Source organism: Leopardus geoffroyi, chromosome B3, assembly GCF_018350155.1.
Source record: "Leopardus geoffroyi isolate Oge1 chromosome B3, O.geoffroyi_Oge1_pat1.0, whole genome shotgun sequence".
Taxonomy (NCBI): domain Eukaryota; kingdom Metazoa; phylum Chordata; class Mammalia; order Carnivora; family Felidae; genus Leopardus; species Leopardus geoffroyi.
The window spans coordinates 29004337-29017059 of NC_059337.1; the positions used below are offsets into that span (position 1 = coordinate 29004337).

General features: G+C 38.4%; 1 protein-coding gene across 9 annotated transcripts in view; it reads right to left on the minus strand.

The window, feature by feature from the left end:
* Window positions 1–12723, minus strand: part of NRG4 (neuregulin 4) — a 208901-nt gene that overhangs the window by 81465 nt on the left and 114713 nt on the right. The window lies entirely within an intron of this gene.

The following is a 12723-nucleotide window of genomic DNA, read 5'->3' on the forward strand; positions in this document are numbered from 1 at the left end:
GAAAATTTTAATTTTTTCTAGTAATTAAACTTAATATTTTCAAATCACTAATATATTGCAAAGATCTTTTCTTCATAGAATATCTTATTATAGCTTACCATAGCTTTGTTTGCTTGGTGTTAAATATCCCTGTTTTTTAGTGATAAAATTTTACATTCTTTTTTATCCTGGTTTTTCTCCTCAAAAATTTGCTCAACAAATATTTTTATTTCAGTATTTTATCCCAGAACCTATACCGGATGCAGGCAATTCAAAGACATAAGAGGATGGGTCTGTCCCAAGAAGCTTATATTCTGTTAAAGAGTAGCAGATACATAAATCACTAAATGAAATAAAGAGCTATAAGACAGAAATGTATCTGAGTATAATGTAGACTTATAATAGTCAACCAAATTAATGTTAGCTGTCATTTAAGGCAAACCCTCAAATATTGGTGGTTTAATACAATAAGTTTATTTCTGGCTTATAGTATAGTCTAATGCCCAATAATGGTCAGGCAGCCCTTCTCCATCTCCTGAATCTGCTACCCAGAAAACATGGCCTCCAACATCACTGAGGCAGGAAATAAAACAGGCTAGAGTTTTTCTGGATGGTTTACAACCCTTTTGCTCATAATCACATTGTCCCAGAACCCAATCACAGAGCACAACCTAACTGAAAGTTAGGCTGGGAAAAGTAGAGGATCACATAGACATTTATGGAACACTAATAGCCTCTGACAAAGGGTGTTAGATGGAGAATGGTTAAGTCTACCTGGAAAAGCTTCATGGAAAATATAATGCTCAACCTTAAAGACTCTTAACGATAGAGAACAAACTGAGGGTTGAGATGGAGGGAGGTGGGTGGGGGACAGGCTAAATGGGTGATAAGGAGGGCACTTGTTATGATAAGCACTGGGTGTTATATGTAAGTGATGAATCACTAAATTCTACTCCTGAAATCAAAATTATACTATATGTTAACTAACTAGAATTTAAATAAAAAATTGAAGAAAAAAAAAGGGCACCTGGGGTGGCTCAATGGGTTGAACATCCAACTCTTGATTTTGGCTCAGGTCATGATCCCAGGGTCATGGGATCAAGCCCTGCAATGGGCTCTGCACTGAGCATGGACCCTGCTTAGGATTCTCTCTCTTTCCCTCTCTCTCTGCCCCTAACCCCACTCATGTGCACTCTCTCTGAAAAAAAAAAATTTTTTTTTTAAAGAAAATTCTTTATGTACAAAACTGTTCATTCATTCCACAAATATATGTTGATTGCTCATTGTGTGCCAAAAACATCTGTAAGCAACTTAATAACATATAAATGCAGACATTAAAATAATCACCATGAAGAATATGATATAAACATTTATGAGATAGTGTTAAAGGAAAAAAATTGACTACACTACTGTATCTCTTCTGGTTAAAAACAATCGGTAATGAAGCACAGTGTAAGAAATGAAATGATTTGAAAAGTTATGGTAATTTGGTATGAGGATTAAAGTAAATTTCTAATTAGAAAATTTTCAATAAAAAAGATTTAATGAAACAGAAAACAGATATGTAATTGAGAAAAATCAACAAGACCTAGTTGATTTTGAAAAGATTAATCACTTCTAGAGTGATTAATCAAGAAAAAAGAAAGAAAACATAAAGAAGACATAAAGAAAACATAAAAAAGAAAACATAATTAGGAATTAAAAGGTGACCACCACCACAGACTTTTATATAAATTAAAAAGATATTAAAGGAATAATATAAACATTCTGCCAATACATTTTGACATCTTATAAAATTGAAAAATTCCTTTAACACAACTTACCAATACTAGCAAATAAATAAAAAAACTAAATTTTCCTATTTCTGTTAAAGATACTAAATATACCATTTTAAACTGTCTCAGATGGGAGGCAAACCATAAGGGACTATTAAATACAAAGAACAAACTGAAGGCTGCTGGAGAGGTGTTGGGTGGGGGGATGGTCTAAATGAGTGATGGGTACTAGGGAGGGTACTTGTGATGAGCACTGGGTGTTATATGTAAGTGATGATTCACTAAATTCTACTCCTGAAACCATTATTACGCTATATGGTAACTAACTTGGATTTAAATTAAAAAAAAAAATTTTTAAACATATAACTGTCTCAAAAAGAAAATGCCATTTTCAGATGGTCTCACCATAATTCTTGTAAGCATTTAACAAACAATACCAATTTCACACAAATTCTGTCAAGAGAATAGAGAGAAAAAAGGGTACACTGTCAAATTCATTTTATAAGACTGGCATAATCTTGATACCAAAATCTAGTAAGGGTATTAGAAGAAAAGGAAATTACCAATATACTCTTGAATGAATGTGTAAAAACCGCAAACAAAATACTTGAAAATCAAGTTCAGCAATACATAAAAAGAATAAATAAATAAGGTTTATCTCAGGAGTACAAGGTTGGTTAAACATTTAAAAAACAATGCTTATTTCCAGCCATGATGGAAGAATAGATACTAAATTTACCCTCCTATCTTAACTGAAAAATAAAGACAAAAATATGAAACGATCTTGGACAACAGGTACCAGAGAACCATGATCCTTGAGAGAGAGTAATAAATGAGGTAATAAACTCTATGATCACCATAGTTTACTGGCTAGAGTGTTTCCAGGACACAGCACAGGGAAGGATATCCAGGTAGAAACAGAGGTTTTCCTGATTTAAGAAGAGAATCTGAAGAGGCCAATGCAGTTAGAATTTACATGGCAGAATACCAGACAGAGTACTGCCCAGAGAGAGAAAAGCCCTCATATCTGCACAGGATTCCACTTAAGCCTTCAACTGAATACAGATAGCAAATACATGTTAGGAAATCAATCAATATTGGAGGAGAAAAAACACCAGAAAAAAGCAGGTAAAGAAAAATTCATGATCTTCATACAGGGGTAGAACAGTTCATGCCCCTGATAGCCAGATTAGAAAGCTGGTAAAACATGGATATCAGGTAAAGTATTCAGAATGATACTGGGTATTCAGTAGTGGGTTATTATAAATTATGTCTAAATTAAATATTTCTCTAGTCTCACCTAACAAAGTTTAAAAGAAAAGCTAAAGAATCACAAGATTTTCAAGTAAATCAACAAAGTCCTAGAAAGAAAGCTCAAAATTACTTAAATACAAAACAACCTGGCACCCAACAGTATAAAATTTACAAAGACTGGTAACCAATAAAAAATTACCAGGCCTGCAAAAAAGGCAGGAAAATATGACCCATAATAAGGAGAAAAATTAATCAATAGAAACAGAATAGAATTAGTGAACAAGGATATTAAAACAGCTATTACAAAAATATCACATATGTCCATAAAGGTAGAAAGTATGAGCATGTTAAGGAGATCTATAGAATAAATATTTTTCATGTTATAAATCTCTTTAAGAGCTAATTTCTGTTTATGCAAGATATTATAACAATGTATTGTATTGGTTTATAACATATGGTGACCTAAAGTACACATCAATGATAGTAGAACAACCAAAAGTGGGGAAATAGAGGTATACTTTTGAAAGGTTATTATAGAAGGTGTGGGAGGGGATGCTGAGTAGGGTGGGATGGGAGGGCTCCTGGATTATAAATAAATAAATACATAAATATAAATAAACAAATAAATATTTTAAAAAAGAAAGTTTCTTATAATTGAAGTGGTATAGTATTAACTGAAAGTAGATTACAAGGTATATTATTTTTTTTTAATTTATATATTTATTTTGAGAGAGAGCAAGTGGGGGAGGGGCAGAGAAAGAGGGAAAGAGAGGATCCCAAGCAGGCTCCATGCTGTCAGCCTCTGGAATCTGATGCATGGCTTGATCCCACAAACCATGAGACCATGACCTGAGCTGAAATCAAGAGTCAGACACTTAACCAACTGAACCACCCAGGCACCCCTATGATAAGATATATTCTAAAACCCACAAGCAACCACCAAAAACAAACAAACAAAACACAAAGTGAAGCGATTGTAGCTAATACAAAGGCAATTAAACGAAATCATAAAAACACTCCATCTAAAAGAAGGCAGGAAAAAAGAAAAGGGGAACAAACAGAGGGGACTAGTTAAAAAAACAACAACAAGACAACAGATTTTAAACCTAATTGTATCACTGTTTACATTAAATGTAAATAGTCTAAACACTAATTAAAAGACAGGTTGCCAGATTGGATTTAAAAACTCAATTATAGAGAGGGAGGGGCCCACATGGCAGAGAAGTAAGGGGATCCATACTTCCTGAGTCTCTCAAACAAAGAAGTGCTGAAGCCAAAGGACTTTGAACCCCAAAAATCTGGGAGGAAAAGAAACTGAATCTACTAGGAAGAAAATGAGACAACTTGAGAGACCATAGGTGGGTGATTACAAACTGGGGGAGATAAAATGGGCTGCATAGGCATGAAGGGGAAGGATCCCTTTCTGCAGAGAGACAAAGGGAAGAGAAAGAGTGGCTGGGGACGTGTAGGACTGTATCTGGACAAGAGAAAAACCTAGGACTGGGACTGAGAGGGATCCCATCTCTAACTGTGGGGCTTTTTTCAGACTGGGGCTGGCTCCCTGTTCACATACCTGGGGAGGAGGGGAGCCAGCCCTGGGTCCGGTGGTAGATCAGGGGCGCAGTCTGCAGTAGGAGAAAGTGGTCCTCTCCTTGGAAGGCTATGTGACAGGACAAAGCCTGCCTGTGTATGCCACTCCAGGCCCCCAGGCTCGGTGGCTAGGTCAAGGGTGCAGTCTGCAGTAGGAGAAAGCAGCCCCTCCCTGGAGTGCTATGGGAAAGGACAAAGCCTGCCTGAGTCCATCACCCCGGGCTCCGCGGTGAGGTCAGCAGCCCACTCCTCAGCAGGAAAAGGTGGTTCTCCCTGAAGTGCTGCAGCACAGCCAAAGCCAGCCGGGACTACGTATCAGGCCGCGCAGAAAGGTGCTTCCCCAGTGCCAGAGCACATGGAGTGGGTCTTTGAATCCCAGCCAAGCACAGGGTCAGGGGAGTTAGCAGAGTGAGAAGGACTGCTCTGTCTATGCCCATGGCACAGTGAGGATGACTCAAACGGAGTCCACTGGGTCTGGGCCTGTGGAGAAGAGACTGGGGGATCGCCATTCCCCACTGCTCACCCACCAAGGCAAGGCTACAGTGATTGGCCCACAGTGGAGGGCCAACAGGCAGGGCCCACAGTGGAGGGCCAACAGGCAGGGCCCACAGTGGAGGCGGGACCAGCCTACACCAAACCAGGCCCCTTGGAACCCGGTAATCGTGTATCTACGGGAGCTGGACAGACCCTGTGAACAGCTCCTCCAGACCAATGCTGCAACATTGGCTGGATTAATTCTAGGTCAATTCTGGATATATAGATATATTCTCCCTGCCATTTCTGCTCCTTATCTCTTCCCTTCTCTAGGCTGGTTACTCTGGTTATTGGTTTGTCTAAACAGGTGTATTTAATCCATTCTCTTGATACATGTTCCACACCTTCTCTTTACATTCCTTTCTCTCTCTCTGGAATAATCAAGCCATATAGTTTCTCTGGGTAACTTTATCTTCATTCTTTTCCCCCACCTCCTTCCTTATTTTCCTCTCTTTCTTTCTGGATTAAGCCTTTTAGTCTCCCTGCCTAATCAATGTTTATTTTTTCTCTGTCCCCCTCCCCAGCTCCAGTCATTTCTCTTTGTATGTGCTCTTCCATCAGCACTGCCTCCACCCTGTTCTTTACTTGTAGCTGGAGTTTTGGTTTTTTGATTGTTTTTAGTTTTTTGTCTTTTGTTTTTGTTTATTTGTTTGTTTTGCTTATGTGTTTGCATGCTTTTGTCTCCTGTTTGTCTGTTTGTTTTCCTTTACAGGACTACTCCAAGGAACAAATCAAAGCACACCTGGTGGAGGGTCCAAAAATCACTACTAGTAGGGAAATAAAACAAGCAAAGTCACAACAACAGAGAACAAGTAACACTCCAAAAAACACCTCCTGAAGGTCCAGGCCCTGGACAGTGTATGACCCTTCTTTAACATAGCAGTGCTTGCAGGTGCAGAGCACACATCAAGCTTTTAAAACACATAAGGGGGGCGCCTGGGTGGCGCAGTCGGTTAAGCGTCCGACTTCAGCCAGGTCACGATCTCGCGGTCCGTGAGTTGGAGCCCCGCGTCGGGCTCTGGGCTGATGGCTCAGAGCCTGGAGCCTGTTTCCGATTCTGTGTCTCCCTCTCTCTCTGCCCCTCCCCCGTTCATGCTCTGTCTCTCTCTGTCCCAAAAATGAATAAACGTTGAAAAAAAAAATTTAAAACACATAAGGGACAGAAAACTAGCCAAAATTATGAAACAGAAGAATTCTCCTAAAAGAATTTCCAGGAGAAGTGACAGCTACAGAATTCATCAAAAATGATTTAAGCAAGGGGCGCCTGGGTGGCGCAGTCGGTTAAGCGTCCGACTTCAGCCAGGTCACGATCTCGCGGTCCGTGAGTTTGAGCCCCGCATCAGGCTCTGGGCTGATGGCTCAGAGCCTGGAGCCTGTTTCCGATTCTGTGTCTCCCTCTCTCCCTGCCCCTCCCCCGTTCATGCTCTGTCTCTCTCTGTCCCAAAAATAAATAAACGTTGAAAAAACATTTTTTTAAATGATTTAAGCAATATAACTGAACAAGAATTTAGAATAATAGTCATAAAATTAATTTTTGGGCTTGAAAAATGATAGAGGACAGCAAAGAATGTACTGCTACAGAGATCAAAGGACTAAAACAAAAAGTCATGATGAATTTAAAAATGCTATAAGTGAGGTGCAAAATAAAATGGAGGCGGCCACAGTATGGATTGAAGAGGCAGAGGGGAGAATAGGTGAATTAGAAGATAAAATTATGGAAAAAAAGGAAGCTGAGAAAAAGAGAGAAAAAAATCAAGGAGTACAAGGGGAGAATTAGAGAACTAAGTGATGCAATCAAATGGAACAATATCCATATCATAGAAATTCCAGAAGAAGAGAGAGAAAGGGGCTGAAAGTGTACTTGAACAAATCATAGCTGAGAACTTCCCTGATCTGGAGAAGGAAACAGGCATTGAAATCCAACAGGCACAGAGAACTCCCTTCAGACATAACTTGAATTGATCTTCTGCAGGACATATCATAGTCAAACTGGTAAAATACAAGGATAAAGAGAGAATTCTGAAAGCAGCTAAGGATACACAGGCCTTAACATACAAAAGTGGGCACATAAGGGTAGTAGCACACCTATCTACTGAAACTTGGCAGGCCAGAAAGGAATGGCAGGAAATCTTCAATGTGATGAACGGGAAAAACATGCAGCCAAGAATCCTTTATCCAACAAGTATGTCATTCAGAATAGAATGAGAGATAAAGGTTTTCCCAAACAAACAAAAACTGAAGGAATTCATCACCACTAAACCAGCCCTACAAGAGATCCTAAGGGGGACTCTGTGAGTGAAATGTTGTAAGGACCACAAAGAACCAGAGACAACACTACAAGCATGAAACCTACGGACAACACAATAACTCTAAACACATATCTTTCAATAATAACACTGAATGTAAATGGACTAAATGCTCCAATCAAAAGACATAGGGTATCAGAATGGATAAAAAAAAAAAAAAGACCCATCTATTTGCTGGTACAGGAGACTCATTTTAGACCTGAGGACACCTTCAGATTGAAAGTGAAGGGATGGAGAACTATCTATCATGCTACTCAAAGGCAAAAGAAAGCTGGAGTAGCCATACTTATATCAGACAAACTAGATGTTAAATTAAAGGCCATAACAAGAGATGAAGAAGGGATTATGTAATAAATACAGGGTATATCCATCAGGAAGAGCTAACAATTATAAATGTCTATGCACTGAATTCAGGAGCCCTCAAATATATAAAACAATTAATCACAAACATAAGCAACCTTATTGATAAGAATGTGGTAACTGCAGGGGACTTTAATACTCCACTTACAACAATGGATAGATCATCTAGACAGAATCAGTAAAGAAACAATGGCCCTGAATGATACATTGGACCAGATGGACTTGACAGATATATTTAGAACTCTGAATCCCAAAGCAACAGAATATACTTTCTTCTCGAGTGCACATGGAACCTTCTCCAAGACAGAAAACCTCCATAAGTATGGAGGGTAAAGAACACCCTACTAAAGAATGAATGGGTAATTAGAGAAGAAATTTAAAGATATATGGAAGCAAATGAAAATGAAATTACAACAACCCAAACCCTTTGGGATGCAGCAAAGGCAGTCCTGAGAGGAAAATACATTGCAATCCAGGCCTATCTCAAGAAACAAGAAAAATCCCAAATACAAAACCTAACAGCACACCTAAGGAACTAGAAGCAGAACAGCAAAGAAACCCCGAACCCAGCAGAAGAAGAGAAATAATAAAGATTAGAGCAGAAATAAACAATATAGAATCCAAAACACTAGTAGAACAGCTCAATGAAACCAAGAATTGGTTTTTTGAAAAAAGAAACAAAACCAATAAACTCCTAGCCAGGCTTCTCAAAAAGAAGACAGGACCCAAATAGATAAAATCATGAACGAAAATGGAATTATTAAAACCAATCCCTCAGAAATACAAGCAATTATCAGGGAATACTATGAAAAAGTGTACGCCAACAAACTGGACAACCTGGAAGAAATGGACAAATTCCTAGACACCCACACACTACCAAAACTCAAACAGGAGGAAATAGAAAATTTGAAGAGACCCATAAGTAGTGAAGAAATTGAATCAGTTGTCAAAAATCTCCCAACAAATGGCTTCCCTGGACCAGATGGCTTCCCTGGGAATTCTACCAGACATTTAAAGCAGAGTTAATACCTATCCTTCTCAAGCTATACCAAAAAATAGAATGGAAGGAAAACTTCCAGACTCATTGTATGAAGCCAGCATTACTTTGATTCCCAAACCAGACAGAGACCCAGCAAAAAATGAGAACTACAGGCCAATATCCCTGATGAATATGGATACAAAAATTCTCAACAAGATACTAGCAAATCGAATTCAACAGCATAAAAAAAGAATTATTCACCATGATCAAGTAGGATTCATTCCTGGGTTGCAGGGCTGGTTCAATATTTGCAAATCAATCAAAGTGATACATCACATTAATAAAAGAAAAGATAAGAACCATATGATCCTGTCAATCGATGCAGAAAAGGCATTTGACAAAATTCAGCACCGTTTCTTAATAAAACCCTCAAGAAAGCCGGGATAGAAGGAACATACTTAAAGATCATAAAAGCCATTTATGAAAAGCCCACAGCTAACATCATTCTCAATGAGGAAAAACTGAGAGCTTTTTCCCTGAGATCAGGAACACGACAGGGATGTCCACTCTCACCGCTCTTGTTTAACATAGTGTTGGAAGTGCTAGCATCAGCAATCAGACAACAAAAGGAAATCAAAGGCATCAAAATTGGCAAAGATGAAGTCAAGCTTTCACTTTTTGCAGAAGCCATGCTATTATATATGGAAAATCCGACAGACTCCACCAAAAGTCTGATAGAACTGATACATGAATTCAGCAAAGTTGCAGGATACAAAATCAATGTACAGAAATCAGCTGCATTCTTATACACTAATAATGAAGCAACAGAAAGGCAAATAAAGAAACGATCCCGTTCACAATTGCACCAAGAAGCATAAAATACCTAGGAATAAACCTAACCAAAGATGTACAAGATCTGCATGCTGAAAACTATAGAAACCTGATGAAGGAAATTGAAGACGATATAAAGAAATGGAAAAACATTCCGTGCTCACGGGTTGGAAGGATAAATATTGTTAAAATGTCAATACTACCCAAAGCTATCTACACATTCAATGCAATCCCAATCAAAATTGCACCAGCATTCTTCTCAAAGCTAGAACAAGCAATCCTAAAATTTGTATAGAACCACAAAAGGCCCTGAATAGCCAACGTAATTTTGAAGAAGAAGACCAAAGCAGGAGGCATCACAATCCCAGACGTTAGCCTCTACTACAAAGCTGTCATCATCAAGACAACATGGTATTGGCACAAAAACAGACATACAGACCAATGGAATAGAATAGAAACCCCAGAACTAGACCCACAAACGTATGGCCAACTAATCTTTGACAAAGCAAGAAAGAGTATCCAGTGGAAAAAATACAGTCTCTTTAACAAATGGTGCTGGGAGAACTGGACAGCAACATGCAGAAGAATGAAACTACACCACTTTCTTACACCATACACAAAAATAAACTCAAAATGGATGAAGGACCTGAATGTGAGACAGGAAACCATCAAAACCCTAGAAGAGAAAGCAGGAAAAAGACCTCTCTGACCTCAGCCACAGCAGTTTCTTACTTGACACATCCCCAAAGGCAAGGGAATTAAAAGCAAAAATGAACTATTGGAACCTCACGAAGATAAAAAGCTTCTGCACAGCAAAGGAAACAATCAACAAAACGTAAAAGGCAACCAACGGAATGGGAAAAGATATTTTAAATGACATATCGGATAAAGGGCTAGTATCCAAAATCTATAAAGAACTCAGCAAACTCCACACCCAAAAAACAAATAATCCAGTGAAGAAATGGGCAGAAGACATGAATAGACACTTTTCTGAAGAAGACATCCACATGACCAACAGGCACGTGAAAAGATGCTCAACGTCGCTCCTCATCAGGGAAATACAAATCAAAACCACACTGAGATACCACTTCATGCCAGTCAGAGTGGCTAAAATGAACAACTCAGGAAACTACAGATGCTGGAGAGGATGTGGAGAAACAGGAACGCTCTTGCACTGTTGGTGGGAATGCAGACTGGTGCAGCCACTCTGGAAAACAGTGTGGAGGTTCCTGAAAAAAATAAAAATAGACCTACCCTATGACCCAGCAGTAGCACTGCTAGGAATTTACCCAAGAGATACAGGAGTGCTGATGCATAGGTGCACGTGTACCCCAATGTTTATAGCAGCACTTTCAACAATAGCCAAAGTATGGAAAGGGCCTAAATGTCCATCAATTGATGAATGTATAAAGAAGATGTGGTTTATAAACACAATGGAATACTACTTGGCAATTAGAAAGAATGAAATCTGGCCATTTGCAGCAACGTGGATGGAACTGGAGGGTATTATGCTAAGTGAAATAAGTCAGGTAGAGAAAGACAGATACCATATGCTTTCACTCATATGTGGATCCTGAGAAACTTAACAGAAGACCATGGGGGAGGGGAAAGGGAAGAAAAAAGTTACAGAGTGGGAGGGAGGCAAATTGTAAGAGACTCTTAAATACTGAGAACAAAGTGAGGGTTGATGGGGGTTGGGGGTTAGGGGAAAGTGGGTGATGGGCATTGAGGAGGGCACCTGTTGGGATGAGCACTGGGTGTTGTATAGAAACCAATTTGACAAATTGTATTTAATAAAAATAAATAAATAAATAATAAAATAAAAACTCAATTATATGCTGTCAATTAAGAAACCTATTCAGGGCACCTGGGTGGCTCAGTCAGTTGGGCAGCCGACTTTGGCTCAGGTCATGATCTCACAGTCCGTGAGTCCGTGAGTTAGAGCCCCATGTTGGGCTCTGTGCTGACAGCTCAGAGACTGAATGAAGTCTCCTTCAAGTTCTGTGTATCCCTTTCTTTCTCTCACCTCTGTCAATCACATTTTGTCTCTCTGTCTCAAAATTAAATTAAAAAAACAATTTTAAAAAGAAACCTATTCAAAATATAAAGACATAAATAAGTTTAAACTAAAAGGATGGAAAATGTTTTACCATGCTAAAACTAATGGGAAGAAAGCTGGAATACCTATATTAATGTCAGACAAAGTAGATTTCAGAGCAAATAACATTATTAGGGAAAGAGAGAGTCATTTCATAAGGATCAAGGGGCCAATTCATCAAGAGAACATAACAATCCTAAGTTGTTTTTGCACCTAATAGCAAAGCTTCAAGATACCTGAAATATAAACCACAAGGAGAAATGACAAATAGTCAAATCTACAACTATAGTTTTAAATATCAATAGAATAGACAGAAAATCCATAGGAATACAGGAGATCTGAACCACACTATTAACCAAGTTGATCTAATTGGACATTCCACTCGTTAAAATCAGAGTATATGTATTTTTCAAGTACTTTTTAAGTACTTTTCAGAATATATGTATTTCAGAATACATGGAACATTTACCAAGCTAGACCATATTCTGATCCTTAAAACAAATCTCAATAAATTTAAAGGAATTCAAATCCTACAAAGTATATAATGTGAATACAATAGCATTAAATTAAAGAATAAAAAGTATTTGAAAAATTCCAAAATCTCTTGAAACTAAACAACACGTTTGAATAATCTAGGAGTCAAAGAAGAAATCACAAGGGAAATTAGAAAATAATTGGAACTTAATGTAAATGTAAACACAACATGTCTAAAATAATGGGATGTAACTAAAACAGTGTTTTAGAAAATTTATAGCACTAGATTTTCTTTTTTAGGAAAGAAAAAGTTCTCAAATCAGTGACCTATGTTTTTACCTTAAGAGAACTGAGGGGTGCCTGGGTGTCTCAGTTACTTGAGAGTCCAATCCTTGATTTCGGTTCAGGTCATGATCCCAAGGTCATGGGATTGAGTCCTGCATTGGGGGCTGAGCATAGAGTCTGCTTAAGATTCTCTCTCTCTCTCTCTCTCTCTCTATCTCTCTCTCCTTCTCTCTCCTTCCCTGTGCCCCTCTCCCCAAC